A 27,246-nucleotide genomic window follows, 5' to 3' on the forward strand; every position below is an offset into this window, starting at 1 on the left:
GGATGGGAGACTGCTTGGGAATACCTGGTGCTGTAAGCATCTTGTCAAGACCATTTTCGACATTTCATGGATGTTCATCTCCTATTGACCTCCTAAATCATGAAAGACTTCCCTCCTCTGCACATCTCACAACATTTTATTGAAGCTCTCCTTCTGATAATCTTCATTCCCGTAGTTGTAGAAGTAATAAAGCAAAAGAAGAGCAAGCGGCAACAAAGTCGACTCCTTTAACGAAGGGTTCTCCAAAGAGGACCACTCACCCTCCACACCGGATCCAAATATCCAAATACACGATCCACATGCAAGACTATGGACCGTTCGGATTTCCAAAGGGGATTTGTTCAGCGACAATGTTGATCACGGCCATACTACCCTGAAAACGCCTGATCTCGTCTGATCTCGGAAGGTAAGCAGGGTTGGGCCTGGTTAGTACCTGGATGGGAGACCGCTTGGGAATACCAGGTGCTGTAAGCATCTTGTCAAAACCATTTTCGACATTTCATGGATGTTCATCTCCTTTTGACCTCCTAAATCATGAAAGACTTCCCTCCTCTGCACATCTCACAACATTTTATTGAATTTCTCCTTCTGATAATCTTCATTCCCGTAGTTGTAGAAGTAATAAAGCAAAAGAAGAGCAAGCGGCAACAAAGTCGACTCCTTTAACGAAGGGTTCTCTAAAGAGGACCCCTCACCCTCCACACCCGATCCAAATATCCAAATACACGATCCACATGCAAGACTATGGACCGTTTGGATTTCCAAAGGGGATTTGTTCAGCTACAATGTTGCTCACGGCAATACTACCCTGAAAACGCCCGATCTTGTCTGATCTCGGAAGCTAAGCAGGGTTCGGCCTGGTTAGTACCTGGATGGGAGACCGCTTGGGAATACCAGGTGCTGTAAGCATCTTGTCAAAACCATTTTCGACATTTCATGGATGTTCATCTCCTTTTGACCTCCTAAATCATGAAAGACTTCCCTCCTCTGCACATCTCACAACATTTTATTGAAGCTCTCCTTCTGATAATCTTCATTCCCGTAGTTGTAGAAGTAATAAAGCAAAAGAAGAGCAAGCGGCAACAAAGTCGACTCCTTTAACGAAGGGTTCTCCAAAGAGGACCACTCACCCTCCACACCGGATCCAAATATCCAAATACACGATCCACATGCAAGACTATGGACCGTTCGGATTTCCAAAGTGGATTTGTTCAGCGACAATGTTGCTCACGGCCATACTACCCTGAAAACTTCCGCGCGCGTCTGATCTCGGAAGCTAAGCAGGGTTGGGCCTGGTTAGTACCTGGATGGGAGACCGCTTGGGAATAGCAGGTGCTGTAAGTATCTTGTCAAAACCATTTTCGACATTTCATGGATGTTCATCTCCTTTTGACCTCCTAAATCATGAAAGACTTCCCTCCTCTGCACATCTCACAACATTTTATTGAAGCTCTCCTTCTGATAATCTTCATTCCCGTAGTTGTAGAATTAATAAAGCAAAAGAAGAGCAAGCGGCAACAAAGTCGACTCCTTTAACGAAGGGTTCTCCAAAGAGGACTACTCACCCTCCACACCGGATCCAAATATCCAAATACACGATCCACATGCAAGACTATGGACCGTTAGGATTTCCAAAGGGGATTTGTTCAGCGACAATGTTGCTCACGGCCATAATACCCTGAAAACGCCCGATCTCGTCTGATCTCGGAAGCTAAGCAGGGTTGGGCCTGGTTAGTACCTGGATGGGAGACCGCTTGGGAATACCAGGTGCTGTAAGCATCTTGTCAAAACCATTTTCGACATTTCATGGATGTTCATCTCCTTTTGACCTTCTAAATCATGAAAGACTTCCCTCCTCTGCACATCTCACAACATTTTATTGAAGCTCTCCTTCTGATAATCTTCATTCCCGTAGTTGTAGAAGTAATAAAGCAAAAGAAGAGCAAGCGGCAACAAAGTCGACTCCTTTAACGAAGGGTTCTCCAAAGAGGACCCCACACCCTCCACACCCGATCCAAATATCCAAATACACGATCCACATGCAAGACTATGGACCGTTCGAGTTTCCAAAGGGGATTTGTTCAGCGACAATGTTGCTCACGGCCATACTACCCTGAAAACGCCCGATCTCGTCTGATCTCAGAAGCTAAGCAGGGTTGGGCCTGGTTAGTACCTGGATGGGAGACCGCTTGGGAATACCAGGTGCTGTAAGCATCTTGTCAAAACCATTTTCGACATTTCATGGATGTTCATCTCCTTTTGACCTCCTAAATCATGAAAGACTTCCCTCCTCTGCACATCTCACAACATTTTATTGAAGCTCTCCTTCTGATAATCTTCATTCCCGTAGTTGTAGAAGTAATAAAGCAAAAGAAGAGCAAGCGGCAACAAAGTCGACTCCTTTAACGAAGGGTTCTCCAAAGAGGACCCCTCACCCTCCACACCCGATCCAAATATCCAAATACACGATCCACATGCAAGACTATGGACCGTTCGGATTTCCAAAGGGGATTTGTTCAGCGACAATGTTGCTCACGGCCGTACTACCCTGAAAACGCCTGATCTCGTCTGATCTCGGAAGCTAAGCAGGGTTGGGCCTGGTTAGTACCTGGATGGGAGACAGCTTGGGAATACCAGGTGCTGTAAGCATCTTGTCAAAACCATTTTCGACATTTCATGGATGTTCATCTCCTTTTGACCTCCTAAATCATGAAAGACTTCCCTCCTCTGCACATCTCACAACATTTTATTGAAGCTCTCCTTCTGATAATCTTCATTCCCATAGTTGTAGAATTAATAAAGCAAAAGAAGAGCAAGCGGCAACAAAGTCGACTCCTTTAACGAAGGGTTCTCCAAAGAGGACCACTCACCCTCCACACCGGATCCAAATATCCAAATACACGATCCACATGCAAGACTAAGGACCGTTCGGATTTCCAAAGGGGATTTGTTCAGCGACAATGTTGCTCACGGCCATACTACCCTGAAAACGCCCGATCTCGTCTGATCTTGGAAGCTAAGCAGGGTTGGGCCTGGTTAGTACCTGGATGGGAGGTCGCTTGGGAATACCAGGTGCTGTAAGCATCTTGTCAAAACCATTTTCGACATTTCATGGATGTTCATCTCCTTTTGACCTCCTAAATCATGAAAGACTTCCCTCCTCTGCACATCTCACAACATTTTATTGAAGCTCTCCTTCTGATAATCTTCATTCCCGTAGTTGTAGAAGTAATAAAGCAAAAGAAGAGCAAGCGGCAACAAAGTCGACTCCTTTAACGAAGGGTTCTCCAAAGAGGACCACTCACCCTCCACACCGGATCCAAATATCCAAATACACGATCCACATGCAAGACTATGGACCGTTCGGATTTCCAAAGGGGATTTGTTCAGCGACAATGTTGCTCACGGCCATACTACCCTGAAAACTTCCGCGCGCGTCTGATCTCGGAAGCTAAGCAGGGTTGGGCCTGGTTAGTACCTGGATGGGAGACCGCTTGGGAATACCAGGTGCTGTAAGTATCTTGTCAAAACCATTTTCGACATTTCATGGATGTTCATCTCCTTTTGACCTCCTAAATCATGAAAGACTTCCCTCCTCTGCACATCTCACAACATTTTATTGAAGCTCTCCTTCTGATAATCTTCATTCCCGTAGTTGTAGAAGTAATAAAGCAAAAGAAGAGCAAGCGGCAACAAAGTCGACTCCTTTAACGAAGGGTTCTCCAAAGAGGACCACTCACCCTCCACACCGGATCCAAATATCCAAATACACGATCCACATGCAAGACTATGGACCGTTCGGATTTCCAAATGGGATTTGTTTAGCGACAATGTTGCTCACGGCCATACTACCCTGAAAACGCCTGATCTCGTCTGATCTCGGAAGCTAAGCAGGGTTGGGCCTGGTTAGTACATGGATGGGAGACTGCTTGGGAATACCAGGTGCTGTAAGCATCTTGTCAAAACCATTTTTGACATTTCATGGATGTTCATCTCCTTTTGACCTCATAAATCATGAAAGACTTCCCTCCTCTGCACATCTCACAACATTTTATTGAAGCTCTCCTTCTGATAATCTTCATTCCCGTAGTTGTAGAAGTAATAAAGCAAAAGAAGAGCAAGCGGCAACAAAGTCGACTCCTTTAACGAAGGGTTCTCCAAAGAGGACCCCACACCCTCCACACCCGATCCAAATATACAAATACACGATCCACATGCAAGACTATGGACCGTTCGGGTTTCCAAAGGGGATTTGTTCAGCGACAATGTTGCTCACGGCCATACTACCCTGAAAACGCCCGATCTCGTCTGATCTCGGAATCTAAGCAGGGTTGGGCCTGGTTAGTACCTGGATGGGAGACCGCTTGGGAATACCAGGTGCTGTAAGCATCTTGTCAAAACCATTTTCGACATTTCATGGATGTTCATCTCCTTTTGACCTCCTAAATCATGAAAGACTTCCCTCCTCTGCACATCTCACAACATTTTATTGAAGCTCTCCTTCTGATAATCTTCATTCCCGTAGTTGTAGAAGTAATAAAGCAAAAGAAGAGCAAGCGGCAACAAAGTCGACTCCTTTAACGAAGGGTTCTCCAAAGAGGACCCCTCACCCTCCACACCCGAACCAAATATCCAAATACACGATCCACATGCAAGACTATGGACCGTTCGGATTTCCAAAGGGGATTTGTTCAGCGACAATGTTGCTCACGGCCGTACTACCCTGAAAACGCCTGATCTCGTCTGATCTCGGAAGCTAAGCAGGGTTGGGCCTGGTTAGTACCTGGATGGGAGACAGCTTGGGAATACCAGGTGCTGTAAGCATCTTGTCAAAACCATTTTCGACATTTCATGGATGTTCATCTCCTTTTGACCTCCTAAATCATGAAAGACTTCCCTCCTCTGCACATCTCAAAACATTTTATTGAAGCTCTCCTTCTGATAATCTTCATTCCTGTAGTTGTAGAAGTAATAAAGCAAAAGAAGAGCAAGCGGCAACAAAGTCGACTCCTTTAACGAAGGGTTCTCCAAAGAGGACCCCTCACCCTCCACACCCGATCCAAATATCCAAATACACGATCCACATGCAAGACTATGGACCGTTCGGATTTCCAAAGGGGATTTGTTCAGCGACAATGTTGCTCATGGCCATACTACCCTGAAAATGCCCGATCTCGTCTGATCTCGGAAGCTAAGCAGGGTTGGGCCTGGTTAGTACCTGGATGGGAGACCGCTTGGGAATACCAGGTGCTGTAAGCATCTTGTCAAAACCATTTTCGACATTTCATGGATGTTCATCTCCTTTTGACCTCCTAAATCATGAAAGACTTCCCTCCTCTGCACATCTCACAACATTTTATTGAAGCTCTCCTTCTGATAATCTTCATTCCCGTAGTTGTAGAAGTAATAAAGCAAAAGAAGAGCAAGCGGCAACAAAGTCGACTCCTTTAACGAAGGGTTCTCCAAAGAGGACCCCTCACCCTCCACACCCGATCCAAATATCCAAATACACGATCCACATGCAAGACTATGGACCGTTCGGATTTCCAAAGGGGATTTGTTCAGCGACAATGTTGCTCACGGCCATACTACCCTGAAAACGCCCGATCTCGTCTGATCTTGGAAGCTAAGCAGGGTTGGGCCTGGTTAGTACCTGGATGGGAGACCGCTTGGGAATACCAGGTGCTGTAAGCATCTTGTCAAAACCATTTTCGACATTTCATGGATGTTCATCTCCTTTTGACCTCCTAAATCATGAAAGACTTCCCTCCTCTGCACATCTCACAACATTTTATTGAAGCTCTCCTTCTGATAATCTTCATTCCCGTAGTTGTAGAAGTAATAAAGCAAAAGAAGAGCAAGCGGCAACAAAGTCGACTCCTTTAACGAAGGGTTCTCCAAAGAGGACCACTCACCCTCCACACCGGATCCAAATATCCAAATACACGATCCACATGCAAGACTATGGACCGTTCGGATTTCCAAAGGGGATTTGTTCAGCGACAATGTTGCTCACGGCCATACTACCCTGAAAACTTCCGCGCGCGTCTGATCTCGGAAGCTAAGCAGGGTTGGGCCTGGTTAGTACCTGGATGGGAGACCGCTTGGGAATACCAGGTGCTGTAAGTATCTTGTCAAAACCATTTTCGACATTTCATGGATGTTCATCTCCTTTTGACCTCCTAAATCATGAAAGACTTCCCTCCTCTGCACATCTCACAACATTTTATTGAAGCTCTCCTTCTGATAATCTTCATTCCCGTAGTTGTAGAATTAATAAAGCAAAAGAAGAGCAAGCGGCAACAAAGTCGACTCCTTTAACGAAGGGTTCTCCAAAGAGGACTACTCACCCTCCACACCGGATCCAAATATCCAAATACACGATCCACATGCAAGACTATGGACCGTTAGGATTTCCAAAGGGGATTTGTTCAGCGACAATGTTGCTCACGGCCATAATACCCTGAAAACGCCCGATCTCGTCTGATCTCGGAAGCTAAGCAGGGTTGGGCCTGTTTAGTACCTGGATGGGAGACCGCTTGGGAATACCAGGTGCTGTAAGCATCTTGTCAAAACCATTTTCGACATTTCATGGATGTTCATCTCCTTTTGACCTCCTAAATCATGAAAGACTTCCCTCCTCTGCACATCTCACAACATTTTATTGAAGCTCTCCTTCTGATAATCTTCATTCCCGTAGTTGTAGAAGTAATAAAGCAAAAGAAGAGCAAGCGGCAACAAAGTCGACTCCTTTAACGAAGGGTTCTCCAAAGAGGACCACTCACCCTCCACACCGGATCCAAATATCCAAATACACGATCCACATGCAAGACTATGGACCGTTTGGATTTCCAAAGGGGATTTGTTTAGCGACAATGTTGCTCACGGCCATACTACCCTGAAAACGCCTGATCTCGTCTGATCTCGGAAGCTAAGCAGGGTTGGGCCTGGTTAGTACCTGGATGGGAGACCGCTTGGGAATACCAGGTGCTGTAAGCATCTTGTCAAAACCATTTTTGACATTTCATGGATGTTCATCTCCTTTTGACCTCATAAATCATGAAAGACTTCCCTCCTCTGCACATCTCACAACATTTTATTGAAGCTCTCCTTCTGATAATCTTCATTCCCGTAGTTGTAGAAGTAATAAAGCAAAAGAAGAGCAAGCGGCAACAAAGTCGACTCCTTTAACGAAGGGTTCTCCAAAGAGGACCCCACACCCTCCACACCCGATCCAAATATCCAAATACACGATCCACATGCAAGACTATGGACCGTTCGGATTTCCAAAGGGGATTTGTTCAGCGACAATGTTGCTCACGGCCATACTACCCTGAAAACGCCCGATCTCGTCTGATCTTGGAAGCTAAGCAGGGTTGGGCCTGGTTAGTACCTGGATGGGAGACCGCTTGGGAATACCAGGTGCTGTAAGCATCTTGTCAAAACCATTTTCGACATTTCATGGATGTTCATCTCCTTTTGACCTCCTAAATCATGAAAGACTTCCCTCCTCTGCACATCTCACAACATTTTATTGAAGCTCTCCTTCTGATAATCTTCATTCCCGTAGTTGTAGAAGTAATAAAGCAAAAGAAGAGCAAGCGGCAACAAAGTCGACTCCTTTAACGAAGGGTTCTCCAAAGAGGACCACTCACCCTCCACACCGGATCCAAATATCCAAATACACGATCCACATGCAAGACTATGGACCGTTCGGATTTCCAAAGGGGATTTGTTCAGCGACAATGTTGCTCACGGCCATACTACCCTGAAAACTTCCGCGCGCGTCTGATCTCGGAAGCTAAGCAGGGTTGGGCCTGGTTAGTACCTGGATGGGAGACCGCTTGGGAATACCAGGTGCTGTAAGTATCTTGTCAAAACCATTTTCGACATTTCATGGATGTTCATCTCCTTTTGACCTCCTAAATCATGAAAGACTTCCCTCCTCTGCACATCTCACAACATTTTATTGAAGCTCTCCTTCTGATAATCTTCATTCCCGTAGTTGTAGAATTAATAAAGCAAAAGAAGAGCAAGCGGCAACAAAGTCGACTCCTTTAACGAAGGGTTCTCCAAAGAGGACTACTCACCCTCCACACCGGATCCAAATATCCAAATACACGATCCACATGCAAGACTATGGACCGTTAGGATTTCCAAAGGGGATTTGTTCAGCGACAATGTTGCTCACGGCCATAATACCCTGAAAACGCCCGATCTCGTCTGATCTCGGAAGCTAAGCAGGGTTGGGCCTGTTTAGTACCTGGATGGGAGACCGCTTGGGAATACCAGGTGCTGTAAGCATCTTGTCAAAACCATTTTCGACATTTCATGGATGTTCATCTCCTTTTGACCTCCTAAATCATGAAAGACTTCCCTCCTCTGCACATCTCACAACATTTTATTGAAGCTCTCCTTCTGATAATCTTCATTCCCGTAGTTGTAGAAGTAATAAAGCAAAAGAAGAGCAAGCGGCAACAAAGTCGACTCCTTTAACGAAGGGTTCTCCAAAGAGGACCACTCACCCTCCACACCGGATCCAAATATCCAAATACACGATCCACATGCAAGACTATGGACCGTTTGGATTTCCAAAGGGGATTTGTTTAGTGACAATGTTGCTCACGGCCATACTACCCTGAAAACGCCTGATCTCGTCTGATCTCGGAAGCTAAGCAGGGTTGGGCCTGGTTAGTACCTGGATGGGAGACCGCTTGGGAATACCAGGTGCTGTAAGCATCTTGTCAAAACCATTTTTGACATTTCATGGATGTTCATCTCCTTTTGACCTCATAAATCATGAAAGACTTCCCTCCTCTGCACATCTCACAACATTTTATTGAAGCTCTCCTTCTGATAATCTTCATTCCCGTAGTTGTAGAAGTAATAAAGCAAAAGAAGAGCAAGCGGCAACAAAGTCGACTCCTTTAACGAAGGGTTCTCCAAAGAGGACCCCACACCCTCCACACCCGATCCAAATATCCAAATACACGATCCACATGCAAGACTATGGACCGTTCGGGTTTCCAAAGGGGATTTGTTCAGCGACAATGTTGCTCACGGCCATACTACCCTGAAAACGCCCGATCTCGTCTGATCTCGGAATCTAAGCAGGGTTGGGCCTGGTTAGTACCTGGATGGGAGACCGCTTGGGAATACCAGGTGCTGTAAGCATCTTGTCAAAACCATTTTCGACATTTCATGGATGTTCATCTCCTTTTGACCTCCTAAATCATGAAAGACTTCCCTCCTCTGCACATCTCACAACATTTTATTGAAGCTCTCCTTCTGATAATCTTCATTCCCGTAGTTGTAGAAGTAATAAAGCAAAAGAAGAGCAAGCGGCAACAAAGTCGACTCCTTTAACGAAGGGTTCTCCAAAGAGGACCCCTCACCCTCCACACCCGATCCAAATATCCAAATACACGATCCACATGCAAGACTATGGACCGTTCGGATTTCCAAAGGGGATTTGTTCAGCGACAATGTTGCTCACGGCCGTACTACCCTGAAAACGCCTGATCTCGTCTGATCTCGGAAGCTAAGCAGGGTTGGGCCTGGTTAGTACCTGGATGGGAGACAGCTTGGGAATACCAGGTGCTGTAAGCATCTTGTCAAAACCATTTTCGACATTTCATGGATGTTCATCTCCTTTTGACCTCCTAAATCATGAAAGACTTCCCTCCTCTGCACATCTCAAAACATTTTATTGAAGCTCTCCTTCTGATAATCTTCATTCCTGTAGTTGTAGAAGTAATAAAGCAAAAGAAGAGCAAGCGGCAACAAAGTCGACTCCTTTAACGAAGGGTTCTCCAAAGAGGACCCCTCACCCTCCACACCCGATCCAAATATCCAAATACACGATCCACATGCAAGACTATGGACCGTTCGGATTTCCAAAGGGGATTTGTTCAGCGACAATGTTGCTCATGGCCATACTACCCTGAAAATGCCCGATCTCGTCTGATCTCGGAAGCTAAGCAGGGTTGGGCCTGGTTAGTACCTGGATGGGAGACCGCTTGGGAATACCAGGTGCTGTAAGCATCTTGTCAAAACCATTTTCGACATTTCATGGATGTTCATCTCCTTTTGACCTCCTAAATCATGAAAGACTTCCCTCCTCTGCACATCTCACAACATTTTATTGAAGCTCTCCTTCTGATAATCTTCATTCCCGTAGTTGTAGAAGTAATAAAGCAAAAGAAGAGCAAGCGGCAACAAAGTCGACTCCTTTAACGAAGGGTTCTCCAAAGAGGACCCCTCACCCTCCACACCCGATCCAAATATCCAAATACACGATCCACATGCAAAACTATGGACCGTTCGGATTTCCAAAGGGGATTTGTTCAGCGACAATGTTGCTCACGGCCATACTACCCTGAAAACTTCCGAGCTCGTCTGATCTCGGAAGCTAAGCAGGGTTGGGCCTGGTTAGTACCTGGATGGGAGACCGCTTGGGAATACCAGGTGCTGTAAGCATCTTGTCAAAACCATTTTCGACATTTCATGGATGTTCATCTCCTTTTGACCTCCTAAATCATGAAAGACTTCCCTCCTCTGCACATCTCACAACATTTTATTGAAGCTCTCCTTCTGATAATCTTCATTCCCGTAGTTGTAGAAGTAATAAAGCAAAAGAAGAGCAAGCGGCAACAAAGTCGACTCCTTTAACGAAGGGTTCTCCAAAGAGGACCACTCACCCTCCACACCGGATCCAAATATCCAAATACACGATCCACATGCAAGACTATGGACCGTTCGGATTTCCAAAGGGGATTTGTTTAGCGACAATGTTGCTCACGGCCATACTACCCTGAAAACGCCCGATCTCGTCTGATCTTGGAAGCTAAGCAGGGTTGGGCCTGGTTAGTACCTGGATGGAAGACCACTTGGGAATACCAGGTGCTGTAAGCATCTTGTCAAAACCATTTTCGACATTTCATGGATGTTCATCTCCTTTTGACCTCCTAAATCATGAAAGACTTCCCTCCTCTGCACATCTCACAACATTTTATTGAAGCTCTCCTTCTGATAATCTTCATTCCCGTAGTTGTAGAAGTAATAAAGCAAAAGAAGAGCAAGCGGCAACAAAGTCGACTCCTTTAACGAAGGGTTCTCCAAAGAGGACCCCTCACCCGCCACACCGGATCCAAATATCCAAATACACGATCCACATGCAAGACTATGGACCGTTCGGATTTCCAAAGGGGATTTGTTCAGCGACAATGTTGCTCACAGCCATACTACCCTGAAAACGCCCGATCTCGTCTGATCTCGGAAGCTGAGCAGGGTTGGGCCTGGTTAGTACCTGGATTGGAGATCGCTTGGGAATACCAGGTGCTGTAAGCATCTTGTCAAAACCATTTTCGACATTTCATGGATGTTCATCTCCTTTTGACCTCCTAAATCATGAAAGACTTCCCTCCTCTGCACATCTCACAACATTTTATTGAAGCTCTCCTTCTGATAATCTTCATTCCCGTAGTTGTAGAAGTAATAAAGCAAAAGAAGAGCAAGCGGCAACAAAGTCGACTCCTTTAACGAAGGGTTCTCCAAAGAGGACCACTCACCCTCCACACCGGATCCAAATATCCAAATACACGATCCACATGCAAGACTATGGACCGTTCGGATTTCCAAAGGGGATTTGTTCAGCGACAATGTTGCTCACGGCCATACTACTCTGAAAACGCCCGATCTCGTCTGATCTCGGAAGCTGAGCAGGGTTGGGCCTGGTTAGTACCTGGATTGGAGACCGCTTGGGAATACCAGGTGCTGTAAGCATCTTGTCAAAACCATTTTCGACATTTCATGGATGTTCATCTCCTTTTGACCTCCTAAATCATGAAAGACTTCCCTCCTCTGCACATCTCACAACATTTTATTGAAGCTCTCCTTCTGATAATCTTCATTCCCGTAGTTGTAGAAGTAATAAAGCAAAAGAAGAGCAAGCGGCAACAAAGTCGACTCCTTTAACGAAGGGTTCTCCAAAGAGGACCACTCACCCTCCACACCGGATCCAAATATCCAAATACACGATCCACATGCAAGACTATGGACCGTTCGGATTTCCAAAGGGGATTTGTTCAGCGACAATGTTGCTCACGGCCATACTACTCTGAAAACGCCCGATCTCGTCTGATCTTGGAAGCTAAGCAGGGTTGGGCCTGGTTAGTACCTGGATGGGAGACTGCTTGGGAATACCAGGTGCTGTAAGCATCCTGTCAAAACCATTTTCGACATTTCATGGATGTTCATCTCCTTTTGACCTCCTAAATCATGAAAGACTCCCCTCCTCTGCACATCTCACAACATTTTATTGAAGCTCTCCTTCTGATAATCTTCATTCCCGTAGTTGTAGAATTAATAAAGCAAAAGAAGAGCAAGCGGCAACAAAGTCGACTCCTTTAACGAAGGGTTCTCCAAAGAGGACTACTCACCCTCCACACCGGATCCAAATATCCAAATACACGATCCACATGCAAGACTATGGACCGTTAGGATTTCCAAAGGGGAATTGTTCAGCGACAATGTTGCTCACGGCCATAATACCCTGAAAACGCCCGATCTCGTCTGATCTCGGAAGCTAAGCAGGGTTGGGCCTGGTTAGTACCTTGATGGGAGACCGCTTGGGAATACCAGGTGCTGTAAGCATCTTGTCAAAACCATTTTCGACATTTCATGGATGTTCATCTCCTTTTGACCTCCTAAATCATGAAAGACTTCCCTCCTCTGCACATCTCACAACATTTTATTGAAGCTCTCCTTCTGATAATCTTCATTCCCGTAGTTGTAGAAGTAATAAAGCAAAAGAAGAGCAAGCGGCAACAAAGTCGACTCCTTTAACGAAGGGTTCTCCAAAGAGGACCACTCACCCTCCACACCGGATCCAAATATCCAAATACACGATCCACATGCAAGACTATGGACCGTTCGGATTTCCAAAGGGGATTTGTTCAGCGACAATGTTGCTCACGGCCATACTACCCTGATAACTTCCGAGCTCGACTGATCTCGGAAGCTAAGCAGGGTTGGGCCTGGTTAGTACCTGGATGGGAGACCGCTTGGGAATACCAGGTGCTGTAAGCATCTTGTCAAAACCATTTTCGACATTTCATGGATGTTCATCTCCTTTTGACCTCCTAAATCATGAAAGACTTCCCTCCTCTGCACATCTCACAACATTTTATTGAAGCTCTCCTTCTGATAATCTTCATTCCCGTAGTTGTAGAAGTAATAAAGCAAAAGAAGAGCAAGCGGCAACAAAGTCGACTCCTTTAACGAAGGGTTCTCCAAAGAGGACCACTCACCCTCCACACCGGATCCAAATATCCAAATACAGGATCCACATGCAAGACTATGGACCGTCCGGATTTCCAAAGGGGATTTGTTTAGCGACAATGTTGCTCACGGCCATACTACCCTGAAAACGTCCGATCTCGTCTGATCTCGGAAGCTAAGCAGGGTTGGGCCTGGTTAGTACCTGGATGGAAGACCGCTTGGGAATACCAGGTGCTGTAAGCATCTTGTCAAAACAATTTTCGACATTTCATGGATGTTCATCTCCTTTTGACCTCCTAAATCATGAAAGACTTCCCTCCTCTGCACATCTCACAACATTTTATTGAAGCTCTCCTTCTGATAATCTTCATTCCCGTAGTTGTAGAAGTAATAAAGCAAAAGAAGAGCAAGCGGCAACAAAGTCGACTCCTTTAACGAAGGGTTCTCCAAAGAGGACCACTCACCCTCCACACCGGATCCAAATATCCAAATACACGATCCACATGCAAGACTATGGACCGTTCGGATTTCCAAAGGGGATTTGTTCAGCGACAATGTTGCTCACGGCCATACTACCCTGAAAACGCCCGATCTCGTCTGATCTTGGAAGCTAAGCAGGGTTGGGCCTGGTTAGTACCTGGATGGGAGACCGCTTGGGAATACCAGGTGCTGTAAGCATCTTGTCAAAACCATTTTCGACATTTCATGGATGTTCATCTCCTTTTGACCTCCTAAATCATGAAAGACTTCCCTCCTCTGCACATCTCACAACATTTTATTGAAGCTCTCCTTCTGATAATCTTCATTCCCGTAGTTGTAGAAGTAATAAAGCAAAAGAAGAGCAAGCGGCAACAAAGTCGACTCCTTTAACGAAGGGTTCTCCAAAGAGGACCACTCACCCTCCACACCGGATCCAAATATCCAAATACACGATCCACATGCAAGACTATGGACCGTTCGGATTTCCAAAGGGGATTTGTTCAGCGACAATGTTGCTCACGGACATACTACCCTGAAAACGCCTGATCTCGTCTGATCTCGGAAGCTAAGCAGGGTTAGGCCTGGTTAGAACCTGGATGGGAGACCGCTTGGGAATACCAGGTGCTGTAAGCATCTTGTCAAAACCATTTTCGACATTTCATGGATGTTCAGCTACTTTTGACCTCCTAAATCATGAAAGACTTCCCTCCTCTGCACATCTCACAACATTTTATTGAAGCTCTCCTTCTGATAATCTTCATTCCCGTAGTTGTAGAAGTAATAAAGCAAAAGAAGAGCAAGCGGCAACAAAGTCGACTCCTTTAACGAAGGGTTCTCCAAAGAGGACCACTCACCCTCCACACCGGATCCAAATATCCAAATACACGATCCACATGCAAGACTATGGACCCTTCGGATTTCCAAAGGGGATTTGTTCAGAGACAATGTTGCTCACGGCCATACTACCCTCAAAACGCCAGATCTCGTCTGATCTCGGAAGCTAAGCAGGGTTGGGCCTGGTTAGTACCTGGATGGGAGACTGCTTGGGAATACCAGGTGCTGTAAGCATCTTGTCAAAACCATTTTCGACATTTCATGGATGTTCATCTCCTTTTGACCTCCTAAATCGTGAAAGACTTCCCTCCTCTGCACATCTCACAACATTTTATTGAAGCTCTCCTTCTGATAATCTTCATTCCCGTAGTTGTAGAAGTAATAAAGCAAAAGAAGAGCAAGCGGCAACAAAGTCGACTCCTTTAACGAAGGGTTCTCCAAAGAGGACCACTCACCCTCCACACCGGATCCAAATATCCAAATACACGATCCACATGCAAGACTATGGACTGTTCTGATTTCCAAAGGGGATTTGTTCAGCGACAATGTTGCTCACGGCCATACTACCCTGAAAACGCCCGATCTCGTCTGATCTCGGAAGCTATGCAGGGTTGGGCTTGGTTAGTACCTGGATGGGAGACCGCTTGGGAATACCAGGTGCTGTAAGCATCTTGTCAAAACCATTTTCGACATTTCATGGATGTTCATCTCCTTTTGACCTCCTAAATCATGAAAGACTTCCCTCCTCTGCACATCTCACAACATTTTATTGAAGCTCTCCTTCTGATAATCTTCATTCCCGTAGTTGTAGAAGTAATAAAGCAAAAGAAGAGCAAGCGGCAACAAAGTCGACTCCTTTAACGAAGTGTTCTCCAAAGAGGACCCCTCACCCTCCACACCCGATCGAAATATCCAAATACACGATCCACATGCAAGACTATGGACCGTTCGGATTTTCAAAGGGGATTTGTTCAGCGACAATGTTGCTCACGGCCATACTACCCTGAAAACGCCCGATCTCGTCTGATCTCGGAAGCTAAGCAGGGTTGGGCCTGGTTAGTACCTGGATGAGAGACCGCTTGGGAATACCAGGTGCTGTAAGCATCTTGTCAAAACCATTTTCGACATTTCATGGATGTTCATCTCCTTTTGACCTCCTAAATCATGAAAGACTTCCCTCCTCTGCACATCTCACAACATTTTATTGAAGCTCTCCTTCTGATAATCTTCATTCCCGTAGTTGTAGAAGTAATAAAGCAAAAGAAGAGCAAGCGGCAACAAAGTCGACTCCTTTAACGAAGGGTTCTCCAAAGAGGACCACTCACCCTCCACACCGGATCCAAATATCCAAATACACGATCCACATGCAAGACTATGGACCGTTCGGATTTCCAAAGGGGATTTGTTCAGCGACAATGTTGCTCACGGCCATACTACCCTGAAAACGCCCGATCTCGTCTGATCTCGGAAGCTAAGCAGGGTTGGGCCTGGTTAGTACCTGGATGGGAGACCGCTTGGGAATACCAGGTGCTGTAAGCATCTTGTCAAAACCATTTTCGACATTTCATGGATGTTCATCTCCTTTTGACCTCCTAAATCATGAAAGACTTCCCTCCTCTGCACATCTCACAACATTTTATTGAAGCTCTCCTTCTGATAATCTTCATTCCCGTAGTTGTAGAAGTAATAAAGCAAAAGAAGAGCAAGCGGCAACAAAGTCGACTCCTTTAACGAAGGGTTCTCCAAAGAGGACCACTCACCCTCCACACCGGATCCAAATATCCAAATACACGATCCACATGCAAGACTATGGACCGTTCGGATTTCCAAAGGGGATTTGTTCAGCGACAATGTTGCTCACGGACATACTACCCTGAAAACGCCCGATCTCGTCTGATCTCGGAAGCTAAGCAGGGTTAGGCCTGGTTAGAACCTGGATGGGAGACCGCTTGGGAATACCAGGTGCTGTAAGCATCTTGTCAAAACCATTTTCGACATTTCATGGATGTTCAGCTACTTTTGACCTCCTAAATCATGAAAGACTTCCCTCCTCTGCACATCTCACAACATTTTATTGAAGCTCTCCTTCTGATAATCTTCATTCCCGTAGTTGTAGAAATAATAAAGCAAAAGAAGAGCAAGCGGCAACAAAGTCGACTCCTTTAACGAAGGGTTCTCCAAAGAGGACCCCTCACCCTCCACACCCGATCCAAATATCCAAATACACGATCCACATGCAAGACTATGGACCGTTCGGATTTCCAAAGGGGATTTGTTCAGCGACAATGTTGCTCACGGCCATACTACCCTGAAAACGCCCGATCTCGTCTGATCTCGGATGCTAAGCAGGGTTGGGCCTGGTTAGTACCTGGATGGGAGACCGCTTGGGAATACCAGGTGCTGTAAGCATCTTGTCAAAACCATTTTCGACATTTCATGGATGTTCATCTCCTTTTGACCTCCTAAATCATGAAAGACTTCCCTCCTCTGCACATCTCACAACATTTTATTGAAGCTCTCCTTCTGATAATCTTCATTCCCGTAGTTGTAGAAGTAATAAAGCAAAAGAAGAGCAAGCGGCAACAAAGTCGACTCCTTTAACGAAGGGTTCTCCAAAGAGGACCCTCACCCTCCACACCCGATCCAAATATCCAAATACACGATCCACATGCAAGACTATGGACCGTTCGGATTTCCAAAGGGGATTTGTTCAGCGATAATGTTGCTCACGGCCATACTACCCTGAAAACGCCCGATCTCGTCTGATCTCGGAAGCTAAGCAGGGTTAGGCCTGGTTAGTACCTGGATGGGAGACCGCTTGGGAATACCAGGTGCTGTAAGCATCTTGTCAAAACCATTTTCGACATTTCATGGATGTTCATCTACTTTTGACCTCCTAAATCATGAAAGACTTCCCTCCTCTGCACATCTCACAACATTTTATTGAAGCTCTCCTTCTGATAATCTTCATTCCCGTAGTTGTAGAAGTAATAAAGCAAAAGAAGAGCAAGCGGCAACAAAGTCGACTCCTTTAACGAAGGGTTCTCCAAAGAGGACCACTCACCCTCCACACCGGATCCAAATATCCAAATACACGATCCACATGCAAGACTATGGACCCTTCGGATTTCCAAAGGGGATTTGTTCAGAGACAATGTTGCTCACGGCCATACTACCCTCAAAACGCCAGATCTCGTCTGATCTCGGAAGCTAAGCAGGGTTGGGCCTGGTTAGTACCTGGATGGGAGACCGCTTGGGAATACCAGGTGCTGTAAGCATCTTGTCAAAACCATTTTCGACATTTCATGGATGTTCATCTCCTTTTGACCTCCTAAATCGTGAAAGACTTCCCTCCTCTGCACATCTCACAACATTTTATTGAAGCTCTCCTTCTGATAATCTTCATTCCCGTAGTTGTAGAAGTAATAAAGCAAAAGAAGAGCAAGCGGCAACAAAGTCGACTCCTTTAACGAAGGGTTCTCCAAAGAGGACCACTCACCCTCCACACCGGATCCAAATATCCAAATACACGATCCACATGCAAGACTATGGACTGTTCTGATTTCCAAAGGGGATTTGTTCAGCGACAATGTTGCTCACGGCCATACTACCCTGAAAACGCCCGATCTCGTCTGATCTCGGAAGCTATGCAGGGTTGGGCTTGGTTAGTACCTGGATGGGAGACCGCTTGGGAATACCAGGTGCTGTAAGCATCTTGTCAAAACCATTTTCGACATTTCATGGATGTTCATCTCCTTTTGACCTCCTAAATCATGAAAGACTTCCCTCCTCTGCACATCTCACAACATTTTATTGAAGCTCTCCTTCTGATAATCTTCATTCCCGTAGTTGTAGAAGTAATAAAGCAAAAGAAGAGCAAGCGGCAACAAAGTCGACTCCTTTAACGAAGTGTTCTCCAAAGAGGACCCCTCACCCTCCACACCCGATCGAAATATCCAAATACACGATCCACATGCAAGACTATGGACCGTTCGGATTTTCAAAGGGGATTTGTTCAGCGACAATGTTGCTCACGGCCATACTACCCTGAAAACGCCCGATCTCGTCTGATCTCGGAAGCTAAGCAGGGTTGGGCCTGGTTAGTACCTGGATGAGAGACCGCTTGGGAATACCAGGTGCTGTAAGCATCTTGTCAAAACCATTTTCGACATTTCATGGATGTTCATCTCCTTTTGACCTCCTAAATCATGAAAGACTTCCCTCCTCTGCACATCTCACAACATTTTATTGAAGCTCTCCTTCTGATAATCTTCATTCCCGTAGTTGTAGAAGTAATAAAGCAAAAGAAGAGCAAGCGGCAACAAAGTCGACTCCTTTAACGAAGGGTTCTCCAAAGAGGACCACTCACCCTCCACACCGGATCCAAATATCCAAATACACGATCCACATGCAAGACTATGGACCGTTCGGATTTCCAAAGGGGATTTGTTCAGCGACAATGTTGCTCACGGCCATACTACCCTGAAAACGCCCGATCTCGTCTGATCTCGGAAGCTAAGCAGGGTTGGGCCTGGTTAGTACCTGGATGGGAGACCGCTTGGGAATACCAGGTGCTGTAAGCATCTTGTCAAAACCATTTTCGACATTTCATGGATGTTCATCTCCTTTTGACCTCCTAAATCATGAAAGACTTCCCTCCTCTGCACATCTCACAACATTTTATTGAAGCTCTCCTTCTGATAATCTTCATTCCCGTAGTTGTAGAAGTAATAAAGCAAAAGAAGAGCAAGCGGCAACAAAGTCGACTCCTTTAACGAAGGGTTCTCCAAAGAGGACCACTCACCCTCCACACCGGATCCAAATATCCAAATACACGATCCACATGCAAGACTATGGACCGTTCGGATTTCCAAAGGGGATTTGTTCAGCGACAATGTTGCTCACGGACATACTACCCTGAAAACGCCCGATCTCGTCTGATCTCGGAAGCTAAGCAGGGTTAGGCCTGGTTAGAACCTGGATGGGAGACCGCTTGGGAATACCAGGTGCTGTAAGCATCTTGTCAAAACCATTTTCGACATTTCATGGATGTTCAGCTACTTTTGACCTCCTAAATCATGAAAGACTTCCCTCCTCTGCACATCTCACAACATTTTATTGAAGCTCTCCTTCTGATAATCTTCATTCCCGTAGTTGTAGAAATAATAAAGCAAAAGAAGAGCAAGCGGCAACAAAGTCGACTCCTTTAACGAAGGGTTCTCCAAAGAGGACCCCTCACCCTCCACACCCGATCCAAATATCCAAATACACGATCCACATGCAAGACTATGGACCGTTCGGATTTCCAAAGGGGATTTGTTCAGCGACAATGTTGCTCACGGCCATACTACCCTGAAAACGCCCGATCTCGTCTGATCTCGGATGCTAAGCAGGGTTGGGCCTGGTTAGTACCTGGATGGGAGACCGCTTGGGAATACCAGGTGCTGTAAGCATCTTGTCAAAACCATTTTCGACATTTCATGGATGTTCATCTCCTTTTGACCTCCTAAATCATGAAAGACTTCCCTCCTCTGCACATCTCACAACATTTTATTGAAGCTCTCCTTCTGATAATCTTCATTCCCGTAGTTGTAGAAGTAATAAAGCAAAAGAAGAGCAAGCGGCAACAAAGTCGACTCCTTTAACGAAGGGTTCTCCAAAGAGGACCCTCACCCTCCACACCCGATCCAAATATCCAAATACACGATCCACATGCAAGACTATGGACCGTTCGGATTTCCAAAGGGGATTTGTTCAGCGATAATGTTGCTCACGGCCATACTACCCTGAAAACGCCCGATCTCGTCTGATCTCGGAAGCTAAGCAGGGTTAGGCCTGGTTAGTACCTGGATGGGAGACCGCTTGGGAATACCAGGTGCTGTAAGCATCTTGTCAAAACCATTTTCGACATTTCATGGATGTTCATCTACTTTTGACCTCCTAAATCATGAAAGACTTCCCTCCTCTGCACATCTCACAACATTTTATTGAAGCTCTCCTTCTGATAATCTTCATTCCCGTAGTTGTAGAAGTAATAAAGCAAAAGAAGAGCAAGCGGCAACAAAGTCAACTCCTTTAACGAAGGGTTCTCCAAAGAGGACCCCTCACCCTCCACACCCGATCCAAATATCCAAATACACGATCCACATGCAAGACTATGGACCGTTCGGATTTCCAAAGGGGATTTGTTCAGCGACATTGTTGCTCACGGCCATACTACACTGAAAACGCCCGATCTCGTCTGATCTCGGAAGCTAAGCAGGGTTGGGCCTGGTTAGTACCTGGATGGGAGACCGCTTGGGAATACCAGGTGCTATAAGCATCTTGTCAAAACCATTTTCAACATTTCATGGATGTTCATCTCCTTTTGACCTCCTAAATCATGAAAGACTTCCCTCCTCTGCACATCTCACAACATTTTATTGAAGCTCTCCTTCTGATAATCTTCATTCCCGTAGTTGTAGAAGTAATAAAGCAAAAGAAGAGCAAGCGGCAACAAAGTCGACTCCTTTAACGAAAGGGTTCTCCAAAGAGGACCCCTCACCCTCCACACCCGATCCAAATATCCAAATACACGATCCAAATATCCAAATACACTATCCACATGCAAGACTATGGACCGTTCGGTTTTCCAAAGGGGATTTGTTCAGAGACAATGTTTCTCACGGCCATACTACCCTGAAAACGCCAGATCTCGTCTGATCTCGGAAGCTAAGCAGGGTTGGGCCTGGTTAGTACCTGGATGGGAGACCGCTTGGGAATACCAGGTGCTGTAAGCATCTTGTCAAAACCATTTTCGACATTTCATGGATGTTCATCTCCTTTTGACCTCCTAAATCATGAAAGACTTCCCTCCTCTGCACATCTCACAACATTTTATTGAAGCTCTCCTTCTGATAATCTTCATTCCCGTAGTTGTAGAAGTAATAAAGCAAAAGAAGAGCAAGCGACAACAAAGTCGACTCCTTTAACGAAGGGTTCTCCAAAGAGGACCCCTCACCCTCCACACCCGATCCAAATATCCAAATACACGATCCACATGCAAGACTATGGACCGTTCGGATTTCCAAAGGGGATTTGTTCAGCGACAATGTTGCTCACGGCCATACTACCCTGAAAACGCCCGATCTCGTCTGATCTTGGATGCTAAGCAGGGTTGGGCCTGGTTAGTACCTGGATGGGAGACCGCTTGGGAATACCAGGTGCTGTAAGCATCTTGTCAAAACCATTTTCGACATTTCATGGATGTTCATCTCCTTTTGACCTCCTAAATCATGAAAGACTTCCCTCCTCTGCACATCTCACAACATTTTATTGAAGCTCTCCTTCTGATAATCTTCATTCCCGTAGTTGTAGAAGTAATAAAGCAAAAGAAGAGCAAGCGGCAACAAAGTCGACTCCTTTAACGAAGGGTTCTCCAAAGAGGACCACTCACCCTCCACACCGGATCCAAATATCCAAATACACGATCCACATGCAAGACTATGGACCGTTCGGATTTCCAAAGGGGATTTGTTCAGCGCCAATGTTGCTCACGGCCATACTACCCTGAAAACGCCCGATCTCGTCTGATCTCGGAAGCTAAGCAGGGTTAGGCCTGGTTAGAACCTGGATGGGAGACCGCTTGGGAATACCAGGTGCTGTAAGCATCTTGTCAAAACCATTTTCGACATTTCATGGATGTTCAGCTACTTTTGACCTCCTAAATCATGAAAGACTTCCCTCCTCTGCACATCTCACAACATTTTATTGAAGCTCTCCTTCTGATAATCTTCATTCCCGTAGTTGTAGAAGTAATAAAGCAAAAGAAGAGCAAGCGACAACAAAGTCGACTCCTTTAACGAAGGGTTCTCCAAAGAGGACCCCTCACCCTCCACACCCGATCCAAATATCCAAATACACGATCCACATGCAAGACTATGGACCGTTCGGATTTCCAAAGGGGATTTGTTCAGCGACAATGTTGCTCACGGCCATACTACCCTGAAAACGCCCGATCTCGTCTGATCTTGGATGCTAAGCAGGGTTGGGCCTGGTTAGTACCTGGATGGGAGACCGCTTGGGAATACCAGGTGCTGTAAGCATCTTGTCAAAACCATTTTCGACATTTCATGGATGTTCATCTCCTTTTGACCTCCTAAATCATGAAAGACTTCCCTCCTCTGCACATCTCACAACATTTTATTGAAGCTCTCCTTCTGATAATCTTCATTCCCGTAGTTGTAGAAGTAATAAAGCAAAAGAAGAGCAAGCGGCAACAAAGTCGACTCCTTTAACGAAGGGTTCTCCAAAGAGGACCACTCACCCTCCACACCGGATCCAAATATCCAAATACACGATCCACATGCAAGACTATGGACCGTTCGGATTTCCAAAGGGGATTTGTTCAGCGCCAATGTTGCTCACGGCCATACTACCCTGAAAACGCCCGATCTCGTCTGATCTCGGAAGCTAAGCAGGGTTAGGCCTAGTTAGAACCTGGATGGGAGACCGCTTGGGAATACCAGGTGCTGTAAGCATCTTGTCAAAACCATTTTCGACATTTCATGGATGTTCAGCTACTTTTGACCTCCTAAATCATGAAAGACTTCCCTCCTCTGCACATCTCACAACATTTTATTGAAGCTCTCCTTCTGATAATCTTCATTCCCGTAGTTGTAGAAGTAATAAAGCAAAAGAAGAGCAAGCGACAACAAAGTCGACTCCTTTAACGAAGGGTTCTCCAAAGAGGACCCCTCACCCTCCACACCCGATCCAAATATCCAAATACACGATCCACATGCAAGACTATGGACCGTTCGGATTTCCAAAGGGGATTTGTTCAGCGACAATGTTGCTCACGGCCATACTACCCTGAAAACGCCCGATCTCGTCTGATCTTGGATGCTAAGCAGGGTTGGGCCTGGTTAGTACCTGGATGGGAGACCGCTTGGGAATACCAGGTGCTGTAAGCATCTTGTCAAAACCATTTTCGACATTTCATGGATGTTCATCTCCTTTTGACCTCCTAAATCATGAAAGACTTCCCTCCTCTGCACATCTCACAACATTTTATTGAAGCTCTCCTTCTGATAATCTTCATTCCCGTAGTTGTAGAAGTAATAAAGCAAAAGAAGAGCAAGCGGCAACAAAGTCGACTCCTTTAACGAAGGGTTCTCCAAAGAGGACCACTCACCCTCCACACCGGATCCAAATATCCAAATACACGATCCACATGCAAGACTATGGACCGTTCGGATTTCCAAAGGGGATTTGTTCAGCGCCAATGTTGCTCACGGCCATACTACCCTGAAAACGCCCGATCTCGTCTGATCTCGGAAGCTAAGCAGGGTTAGGCCTGGTTAGAACCTGGATGGGAGACCGCTTGGGAATACCAGGTGCTGTAAGCATCTTGTCAAAACCATTTTCGACATTTCATGGATGTTCAGCTACTTTTGACCTCCTAAATCATGAAAGACTTCCCTCCTCTGCACATCTCACAACATTTTATTGAAGCTCTCCTTCTGATAATCTTCATTCCCGTAGTTGTAGAAGTAATAAAGCAAAAGAAGAGCAAGCGGCAACAAAGTCGACTCCTTTAACGAAGGGTTCTCCAAAGAGGACCCCTCACCCTCCACACCCGATCCAAATATCCAAATACACGATCCACATGCAAGACTATGGACCGTTCGGATTTCCAAAGGGGATTTGTTCAGCGACAATGTTGCTCACGGCCATACTACCCTGAAAACGCCCGATCTCGTCTGATCTTGGATGCTAAGCAGGGTTGGGCCTGGTTAGTACCTGGATGGGAGACCGCTTGGGAATACCAGGTGCTGTAAGCCTCTTGTCAAAACCATTTTCGACATTTCATGGATGTTCAGCTACTTTTGACCTCCTAAATCATGAAAGACTTCCCTCCTCTGCACATCTCACAACATTTTATTGAAGCTCTCCTTCTGATAATCTTCATTCCCGTAGTTGTAGAAGTAATAAAGCAAAAGAAGAGCAAGCGGCAACAAAGTCGACTCCTTTAACGAAGGGTTCTCCAAAGAGGACCACTCACCCTCCACACCGGATCCAAATATCCAAATACACGATCCACATGCAAGACTATGGACCGTTCGGATTTCCAAAGGGGATTTGTTCAGCGCCAATGTTGCTCACGGCCATACTACCCTGAAAACGCCCGATCTCGTCTGATCTCGGAAGCTAAGCAGGGTTAGGCCTGGTTAGAACCTGGATGGGAGACCGCTTGGGAATACCAGGTGCTGTAAGCATCTTGTCAAAACCATTTTCGACATTTCATGGATGTTCAGCTACTTTTGACCTCCTAAATCATGAAAGACTTCCCTCCTCTGCACATCTCACAACATTTTATTGAAGCTCTCCTTCTGATAATCTTCATTCCCGTAGTTGTAGAAATAATAAAGCAAAAGAAGAGCAAGCGGCAACAAAGTCGACTCCTTTAACGAAGGGTTCTCCAAAGAGGACCCCTCACCCTCCACACCCGATCCAAATATCCAAATACACGATCCACATGCAAGACTATTGACCGTTCGATTCCAAAGGGGATTTGTTCAGCGACAATGTTGCTCACGGCCATACTACCCTGAAAACGCCCGATCTCATCTGATCGCGGAAGCTAAGCAGGGTTGGGCCTGGTTAGTACCTGGATGGGAGACCGCTTGGGAATACCAGGTGCTGTAAGCATCTTCTCAAAACCATTTTCGACATTTCATGGATTTTCATCTCCTTTTGACCTCCTAAATCATGAAAGACTTCCCTCCTCTGCACATCTCACAACATTTTATTGAAGCTCTCCTTCTGATAATCTTCATTCCCGTAGTTGTAGAAGTAATAAAGCAAAAGAAGAGCAAGCGACAACAAAGTCGACTCCTTTAACGAAGGGTTCTCCAAAGAGGACCCCTCACCCTCCACACCCGATCCAAATATCCAAATACACGATCCACATGCAAGACTATGGACCGTTCGGATTTCCAAAGGGGATTTGTTCAGCGACAATGTTGCTCACGGCCATACTACCCTGAAAACGCCCGATCTCGTCTGATCTCGTATGCTAAGCAGGGTTGGGCCTGGTTAGTACCTGGATGGGAGACCGCTTGGGAATACCAGGTGCTGTAAGCATCTTGTCAAAACCATTTTCGACTTTCATGGATGTTCATCTCCTTTTGACCTCCTAAATCATGAAAGACTTCCCTCCTCTGCACATCTCACAACATTTTATTGAAGCTCTCCTTCTGATAATCTTCATTCCCGTAGTTGTAGAAGTAATAAAGCAAAAGAAGAGCAAGCGGCAACAAAGTCGACTCCTTTAACGAAGGGTTCTCCAAAGAGGACCACTCACCCTCCACACCGGATCCAAATATCCAAATACACGATCCACATGCAAGACTATGGACCGTTCGGATTTCCAAAGGGGATTTGTTCAGCGCCAATGTTGCTCACGGCCATACTACCCTGAAAAAGCCCGATCTCGTCTGATCTCGGAAGCTAAGCAGGGTTAGGCCTGGTTAGAACCTGGATGGGAGACCGCTTGGGAATACCAGGTGCTGTAAGCATCTTGTCAAAACCATTTTCGACATTTCATGGATGTTCATCTCCTTTTGACCTCCTAAATCATGAAAGACTTCCCTCCTCTGCACATCTCACAACATTTTATTGAAGCTCTCCTTCTGATAATCTTCATTCCCGTAGTTGTAGAAGTAATAAAGCAAAAGAAGAGCAAGCGGCAACAAAGTCGACTCCTTTAACGAAGGGTTCTCCAAAGAGGACCCTCACCCTCCACACCCGATCCAAATATCCAAATACACGATCCAAATATCCAAATACACGATCCACATGCAAGACTATGGACCGTTCGGATTTCCAAAGGGGATTTGTTCAGCGACAATGTTGCTCACGGCCATACTACCCTGAAAACGCCCGATCTCGTCTGATCTCGGAAGCTAAGCAGGGTTGGGCCTGGTTAGTACCTGGATGGGAGACCGCTTGGGAATACCAGGTGCTGTAAGCATCTTGTCAAAACCATTTTCGACATTTCATGGATGTTCATCTCCTTTTGACCTCCTAAATCATGAAAGACTTCCCTCCTCTGCACATCTCACAACATTTTATTGAAGCTCTCCTTCTGATAATCTTCATTCCCGTAGTTGTAGAAGTAATAAAGCAAAAGAAGAGCAAGCGGCAACAAAGTCGACTCCTTTAACGAAGGGTTCTCCAAAGAGGACCACTCACCCTCCACACCGGATCCAAATATCCAAATACACGATCCACATGCAAGACTATGGACCGTTCGGATTTCCAAAGGGGATTTGTTCAGCGACAATGTTGCTCACGGCCATACTACCCTGAAAACGCCCGATCTCGTCTGATCTCAGATGCTAAGCAGGGTTGGGCCTGGTTAGTACCTGAATGGGAGACCGCTTGGGAATACCAGGTGCTGTAAGCATCTTGTCAAAACCATTTTCGACTTTCATGGATGTTCATCTCCTTTTGACCTCCTAAATCATGAAAGACTTCCCTCCTCTGCACATCTCACAACATTTTATTGAAGCTCTCCTTCTGATAATCTTCATTCCCGTAGTTGTAGAAGTAATAAAGCAAAAGAAGAGCAAGCGGCAACAAAGTCGACTCCTTTAACGAAGGGTT

At 45.8% G+C, this 27,246-nt stretch overlaps 58 non-coding genes and 5 pseudogenes across 58 annotated transcripts in view; all 63 read left to right on the top strand.

Annotated features, from left to right (window-relative positions):
* LOC144080096 (5S ribosomal RNA) overlaps positions 1-39 on the top strand; it is a 119-nt gene extending 80 nt beyond the window's left edge. The window contains exon 1 of the ribosomal RNA XR_013302136.1: positions 1-39. This exon is cut by the window's left edge and continues 80 nt beyond it. This is a non-coding gene — a ribosomal RNA (5S ribosomal RNA).
* A 316-nt stretch (positions 40-355) lies between these two features.
* Positions 356-474, top strand: LOC144080125 (5S ribosomal RNA). Its single transcript, XR_013302164.1, has one exon. It is a non-coding gene; the product is annotated as a 5S ribosomal RNA (ribosomal RNA).
* A 316-nt stretch (positions 475-790) lies between these two features.
* LOC144080383 (5S ribosomal RNA) lies at positions 791-909 on the top strand. Its single transcript, XR_013302414.1, has one exon. It is a non-coding gene; the product is annotated as a 5S ribosomal RNA (ribosomal RNA).
* A 316-nt stretch (positions 910-1,225) lies between these two features.
* On the top strand, positions 1,226-1,344 carry LOC144080779 (5S ribosomal RNA; annotated as a pseudogene).
* A 316-nt stretch (positions 1,345-1,660) lies between these two features.
* LOC144079826 (5S ribosomal RNA) lies at positions 1,661-1,779 on the top strand. Its single transcript, XR_013301877.1, has one exon. It is a non-coding gene; the product is annotated as a 5S ribosomal RNA (ribosomal RNA).
* Positions 1,780-2,095: 316 nt separating this feature from the next.
* LOC144079662 (5S ribosomal RNA) lies at positions 2,096-2,214 on the top strand. The gene has a single exon (XR_013301719.1). It is a non-coding gene; the product is annotated as a 5S ribosomal RNA (ribosomal RNA).
* A 316-nt stretch (positions 2,215-2,530) lies between these two features.
* LOC144080554 (5S ribosomal RNA) lies at positions 2,531-2,649 on the top strand. Its single transcript, XR_013302578.1, has one exon. It is a non-coding gene; the product is annotated as a 5S ribosomal RNA (ribosomal RNA).
* A 316-nt stretch (positions 2,650-2,965) lies between these two features.
* Positions 2,966-3,084, top strand: LOC144080327 (5S ribosomal RNA). Its single transcript, XR_013302362.1, has one exon. It is a non-coding gene; the product is annotated as a 5S ribosomal RNA (ribosomal RNA).
* Positions 3,085-3,400: 316 nt separating this feature from the next.
* On the top strand, positions 3,401-3,519 carry LOC144080731 (5S ribosomal RNA; annotated as a pseudogene).
* A 316-nt stretch (positions 3,520-3,835) lies between these two features.
* Positions 3,836-3,954, top strand: LOC144080285 (5S ribosomal RNA). The gene has a single exon (XR_013302322.1). It is a non-coding gene; the product is annotated as a 5S ribosomal RNA (ribosomal RNA).
* A 316-nt stretch (positions 3,955-4,270) lies between these two features.
* LOC144079749 (5S ribosomal RNA) lies at positions 4,271-4,389 on the top strand. The gene has a single exon (XR_013301804.1). It is a non-coding gene; the product is annotated as a 5S ribosomal RNA (ribosomal RNA).
* A 316-nt stretch (positions 4,390-4,705) lies between these two features.
* On the top strand, positions 4,706-4,824 carry LOC144080555 (5S ribosomal RNA). The gene has a single exon (XR_013302579.1). It is a non-coding gene; the product is annotated as a 5S ribosomal RNA (ribosomal RNA).
* Positions 4,825-5,140: 316 nt separating this feature from the next.
* LOC144079570 (5S ribosomal RNA) lies at positions 5,141-5,259 on the top strand. Its single transcript, XR_013301629.1, has one exon. It is a non-coding gene; the product is annotated as a 5S ribosomal RNA (ribosomal RNA).
* A 316-nt stretch (positions 5,260-5,575) lies between these two features.
* Positions 5,576-5,694, top strand: LOC144079512 (5S ribosomal RNA). Its single transcript, XR_013301573.1, has one exon. It is a non-coding gene; the product is annotated as a 5S ribosomal RNA (ribosomal RNA).
* A 316-nt stretch (positions 5,695-6,010) lies between these two features.
* On the top strand, positions 6,011-6,129 carry LOC144080732 (5S ribosomal RNA; annotated as a pseudogene).
* A 316-nt stretch (positions 6,130-6,445) lies between these two features.
* Positions 6,446-6,564, top strand: LOC144080179 (5S ribosomal RNA). Its single transcript, XR_013302219.1, has one exon. It is a non-coding gene; the product is annotated as a 5S ribosomal RNA (ribosomal RNA).
* A 316-nt stretch (positions 6,565-6,880) lies between these two features.
* Positions 6,881-6,999, top strand: LOC144081029 (5S ribosomal RNA). The gene has a single exon (XR_013302865.1). It is a non-coding gene; the product is annotated as a 5S ribosomal RNA (ribosomal RNA).
* A 316-nt stretch (positions 7,000-7,315) lies between these two features.
* LOC144079513 (5S ribosomal RNA) lies at positions 7,316-7,434 on the top strand. The gene has a single exon (XR_013301574.1). It is a non-coding gene; the product is annotated as a 5S ribosomal RNA (ribosomal RNA).
* Positions 7,435-7,750: 316 nt separating this feature from the next.
* On the top strand, positions 7,751-7,869 carry LOC144080733 (5S ribosomal RNA; annotated as a pseudogene).
* A 316-nt stretch (positions 7,870-8,185) lies between these two features.
* On the top strand, positions 8,186-8,304 carry LOC144080180 (5S ribosomal RNA). The gene has a single exon (XR_013302220.1). It is a non-coding gene; the product is annotated as a 5S ribosomal RNA (ribosomal RNA).
* A 316-nt stretch (positions 8,305-8,620) lies between these two features.
* On the top strand, positions 8,621-8,739 carry LOC144081030 (5S ribosomal RNA). The gene has a single exon (XR_013302866.1). It is a non-coding gene; the product is annotated as a 5S ribosomal RNA (ribosomal RNA).
* Positions 8,740-9,055: 316 nt separating this feature from the next.
* LOC144079750 (5S ribosomal RNA) lies at positions 9,056-9,174 on the top strand. Its single transcript, XR_013301805.1, has one exon. It is a non-coding gene; the product is annotated as a 5S ribosomal RNA (ribosomal RNA).
* Positions 9,175-9,490: 316 nt separating this feature from the next.
* On the top strand, positions 9,491-9,609 carry LOC144080556 (5S ribosomal RNA). The gene has a single exon (XR_013302580.1). It is a non-coding gene; the product is annotated as a 5S ribosomal RNA (ribosomal RNA).
* Positions 9,610-9,925: 316 nt separating this feature from the next.
* Positions 9,926-10,044, top strand: LOC144079571 (5S ribosomal RNA). The gene has a single exon (XR_013301630.1). It is a non-coding gene; the product is annotated as a 5S ribosomal RNA (ribosomal RNA).
* A 316-nt stretch (positions 10,045-10,360) lies between these two features.
* Positions 10,361-10,479, top strand: LOC144080171 (5S ribosomal RNA). Its single transcript, XR_013302211.1, has one exon. It is a non-coding gene; the product is annotated as a 5S ribosomal RNA (ribosomal RNA).
* A 316-nt stretch (positions 10,480-10,795) lies between these two features.
* On the top strand, positions 10,796-10,914 carry LOC144079909 (5S ribosomal RNA). Its single transcript, XR_013301957.1, has one exon. It is a non-coding gene; the product is annotated as a 5S ribosomal RNA (ribosomal RNA).
* Positions 10,915-11,230: 316 nt separating this feature from the next.
* On the top strand, positions 11,231-11,349 carry LOC144080659 (5S ribosomal RNA; annotated as a pseudogene).
* A 316-nt stretch (positions 11,350-11,665) lies between these two features.
* Positions 11,666-11,784, top strand: LOC144080594 (5S ribosomal RNA). The gene has a single exon (XR_013302616.1). It is a non-coding gene; the product is annotated as a 5S ribosomal RNA (ribosomal RNA).
* A 316-nt stretch (positions 11,785-12,100) lies between these two features.
* On the top strand, positions 12,101-12,219 carry LOC144080237 (5S ribosomal RNA). The gene has a single exon (XR_013302274.1). It is a non-coding gene; the product is annotated as a 5S ribosomal RNA (ribosomal RNA).
* A 316-nt stretch (positions 12,220-12,535) lies between these two features.
* LOC144079942 (5S ribosomal RNA) lies at positions 12,536-12,654 on the top strand. The gene has a single exon (XR_013301989.1). It is a non-coding gene; the product is annotated as a 5S ribosomal RNA (ribosomal RNA).
* Positions 12,655-12,970: 316 nt separating this feature from the next.
* Positions 12,971-13,089, top strand: LOC144080598 (5S ribosomal RNA). The gene has a single exon (XR_013302620.1). It is a non-coding gene; the product is annotated as a 5S ribosomal RNA (ribosomal RNA).
* A 316-nt stretch (positions 13,090-13,405) lies between these two features.
* On the top strand, positions 13,406-13,524 carry LOC144079939 (5S ribosomal RNA). Its single transcript, XR_013301986.1, has one exon. It is a non-coding gene; the product is annotated as a 5S ribosomal RNA (ribosomal RNA).
* A 316-nt stretch (positions 13,525-13,840) lies between these two features.
* LOC144079514 (5S ribosomal RNA) lies at positions 13,841-13,959 on the top strand. Its single transcript, XR_013301575.1, has one exon. It is a non-coding gene; the product is annotated as a 5S ribosomal RNA (ribosomal RNA).
* Positions 13,960-14,275: 316 nt separating this feature from the next.
* Positions 14,276-14,394, top strand: LOC144080590 (5S ribosomal RNA). Its single transcript, XR_013302612.1, has one exon. It is a non-coding gene; the product is annotated as a 5S ribosomal RNA (ribosomal RNA).
* Positions 14,395-14,710: 316 nt separating this feature from the next.
* LOC144080518 (5S ribosomal RNA) lies at positions 14,711-14,829 on the top strand. Its single transcript, XR_013302545.1, has one exon. It is a non-coding gene; the product is annotated as a 5S ribosomal RNA (ribosomal RNA).
* Positions 14,830-15,145: 316 nt separating this feature from the next.
* Positions 15,146-15,264, top strand: LOC144080067 (5S ribosomal RNA). The gene has a single exon (XR_013302107.1). It is a non-coding gene; the product is annotated as a 5S ribosomal RNA (ribosomal RNA).
* A 316-nt stretch (positions 15,265-15,580) lies between these two features.
* LOC144079740 (5S ribosomal RNA) lies at positions 15,581-15,699 on the top strand. Its single transcript, XR_013301795.1, has one exon. It is a non-coding gene; the product is annotated as a 5S ribosomal RNA (ribosomal RNA).
* A 316-nt stretch (positions 15,700-16,015) lies between these two features.
* On the top strand, positions 16,016-16,134 carry LOC144079784 (5S ribosomal RNA). The gene has a single exon (XR_013301836.1). It is a non-coding gene; the product is annotated as a 5S ribosomal RNA (ribosomal RNA).
* Positions 16,135-16,450: 316 nt separating this feature from the next.
* Positions 16,451-16,569, top strand: LOC144080454 (5S ribosomal RNA). Its single transcript, XR_013302484.1, has one exon. It is a non-coding gene; the product is annotated as a 5S ribosomal RNA (ribosomal RNA).
* A 316-nt stretch (positions 16,570-16,885) lies between these two features.
* LOC144079531 (5S ribosomal RNA) lies at positions 16,886-17,004 on the top strand. Its single transcript, XR_013301591.1, has one exon. It is a non-coding gene; the product is annotated as a 5S ribosomal RNA (ribosomal RNA).
* Positions 17,005-17,319: 315 nt separating this feature from the next.
* LOC144080011 (5S ribosomal RNA) lies at positions 17,320-17,438 on the top strand. Its single transcript, XR_013302054.1, has one exon. It is a non-coding gene; the product is annotated as a 5S ribosomal RNA (ribosomal RNA).
* A 316-nt stretch (positions 17,439-17,754) lies between these two features.
* Positions 17,755-17,873, top strand: LOC144080227 (5S ribosomal RNA). Its single transcript, XR_013302265.1, has one exon. It is a non-coding gene; the product is annotated as a 5S ribosomal RNA (ribosomal RNA).
* Positions 17,874-18,189: 316 nt separating this feature from the next.
* On the top strand, positions 18,190-18,308 carry LOC144080068 (5S ribosomal RNA). The gene has a single exon (XR_013302108.1). It is a non-coding gene; the product is annotated as a 5S ribosomal RNA (ribosomal RNA).
* Positions 18,309-18,624: 316 nt separating this feature from the next.
* Positions 18,625-18,743, top strand: LOC144079741 (5S ribosomal RNA). The gene has a single exon (XR_013301796.1). It is a non-coding gene; the product is annotated as a 5S ribosomal RNA (ribosomal RNA).
* A 316-nt stretch (positions 18,744-19,059) lies between these two features.
* On the top strand, positions 19,060-19,178 carry LOC144079796 (5S ribosomal RNA). The gene has a single exon (XR_013301848.1). It is a non-coding gene; the product is annotated as a 5S ribosomal RNA (ribosomal RNA).
* A 316-nt stretch (positions 19,179-19,494) lies between these two features.
* LOC144080455 (5S ribosomal RNA) lies at positions 19,495-19,613 on the top strand. Its single transcript, XR_013302485.1, has one exon. It is a non-coding gene; the product is annotated as a 5S ribosomal RNA (ribosomal RNA).
* Positions 19,614-19,929: 316 nt separating this feature from the next.
* On the top strand, positions 19,930-20,048 carry LOC144079533 (5S ribosomal RNA). The gene has a single exon (XR_013301592.1). It is a non-coding gene; the product is annotated as a 5S ribosomal RNA (ribosomal RNA).
* Positions 20,049-20,363: 315 nt separating this feature from the next.
* LOC144080126 (5S ribosomal RNA) lies at positions 20,364-20,482 on the top strand. Its single transcript, XR_013302166.1, has one exon. It is a non-coding gene; the product is annotated as a 5S ribosomal RNA (ribosomal RNA).
* Positions 20,483-20,798: 316 nt separating this feature from the next.
* Positions 20,799-20,917, top strand: LOC144080153 (5S ribosomal RNA). The gene has a single exon (XR_013302193.1). It is a non-coding gene; the product is annotated as a 5S ribosomal RNA (ribosomal RNA).
* A 338-nt stretch (positions 20,918-21,255) lies between these two features.
* Positions 21,256-21,374, top strand: LOC144080027 (5S ribosomal RNA). The gene has a single exon (XR_013302070.1). It is a non-coding gene; the product is annotated as a 5S ribosomal RNA (ribosomal RNA).
* Positions 21,375-21,690: 316 nt separating this feature from the next.
* LOC144080019 (5S ribosomal RNA) lies at positions 21,691-21,809 on the top strand. Its single transcript, XR_013302062.1, has one exon. It is a non-coding gene; the product is annotated as a 5S ribosomal RNA (ribosomal RNA).
* Positions 21,810-22,125: 316 nt separating this feature from the next.
* Positions 22,126-22,244, top strand: LOC144079879 (5S ribosomal RNA). Its single transcript, XR_013301927.1, has one exon. It is a non-coding gene; the product is annotated as a 5S ribosomal RNA (ribosomal RNA).
* A 316-nt stretch (positions 22,245-22,560) lies between these two features.
* Positions 22,561-22,679, top strand: LOC144080020 (5S ribosomal RNA). Its single transcript, XR_013302063.1, has one exon. It is a non-coding gene; the product is annotated as a 5S ribosomal RNA (ribosomal RNA).
* A 316-nt stretch (positions 22,680-22,995) lies between these two features.
* On the top strand, positions 22,996-23,114 carry LOC144080413 (5S ribosomal RNA). The gene has a single exon (XR_013302444.1). It is a non-coding gene; the product is annotated as a 5S ribosomal RNA (ribosomal RNA).
* A 316-nt stretch (positions 23,115-23,430) lies between these two features.
* Positions 23,431-23,549, top strand: LOC144080021 (5S ribosomal RNA). Its single transcript, XR_013302064.1, has one exon. It is a non-coding gene; the product is annotated as a 5S ribosomal RNA (ribosomal RNA).
* A 316-nt stretch (positions 23,550-23,865) lies between these two features.
* Positions 23,866-23,984, top strand: LOC144079880 (5S ribosomal RNA). Its single transcript, XR_013301928.1, has one exon. It is a non-coding gene; the product is annotated as a 5S ribosomal RNA (ribosomal RNA).
* A 316-nt stretch (positions 23,985-24,300) lies between these two features.
* LOC144079846 (5S ribosomal RNA) lies at positions 24,301-24,419 on the top strand. Its single transcript, XR_013301896.1, has one exon. It is a non-coding gene; the product is annotated as a 5S ribosomal RNA (ribosomal RNA).
* A 316-nt stretch (positions 24,420-24,735) lies between these two features.
* Positions 24,736-24,854, top strand: LOC144079881 (5S ribosomal RNA). The gene has a single exon (XR_013301930.1). It is a non-coding gene; the product is annotated as a 5S ribosomal RNA (ribosomal RNA).
* Positions 24,855-25,168: 314 nt separating this feature from the next.
* On the top strand, positions 25,169-25,287 carry LOC144079634 (5S ribosomal RNA). The gene has a single exon (XR_013301691.1). It is a non-coding gene; the product is annotated as a 5S ribosomal RNA (ribosomal RNA).
* A 316-nt stretch (positions 25,288-25,603) lies between these two features.
* LOC144080209 (5S ribosomal RNA) lies at positions 25,604-25,722 on the top strand. The gene has a single exon (XR_013302247.1). It is a non-coding gene; the product is annotated as a 5S ribosomal RNA (ribosomal RNA).
* Positions 25,723-26,037: 315 nt separating this feature from the next.
* LOC144080433 (5S ribosomal RNA) lies at positions 26,038-26,156 on the top strand. Its single transcript, XR_013302464.1, has one exon. It is a non-coding gene; the product is annotated as a 5S ribosomal RNA (ribosomal RNA).
* A 336-nt stretch (positions 26,157-26,492) lies between these two features.
* On the top strand, positions 26,493-26,611 carry LOC144079808 (5S ribosomal RNA). The gene has a single exon (XR_013301859.1). It is a non-coding gene; the product is annotated as a 5S ribosomal RNA (ribosomal RNA).
* Positions 26,612-26,927: 316 nt separating this feature from the next.
* On the top strand, positions 26,928-27,046 carry LOC144080389 (5S ribosomal RNA). The gene has a single exon (XR_013302420.1). It is a non-coding gene; the product is annotated as a 5S ribosomal RNA (ribosomal RNA).
* Positions 27,047-27,246: the final 200 nt, after the last annotated feature.

The sequence above is a fragment of the Stigmatopora argus genome, chromosome 8 (assembly GCF_051989625.1).
Source record: "Stigmatopora argus isolate UIUO_Sarg chromosome 8, RoL_Sarg_1.0, whole genome shotgun sequence".
Lineage (NCBI taxonomy): Eukaryota > Metazoa > Chordata > Actinopteri > Syngnathiformes > Syngnathidae > Stigmatopora > Stigmatopora argus.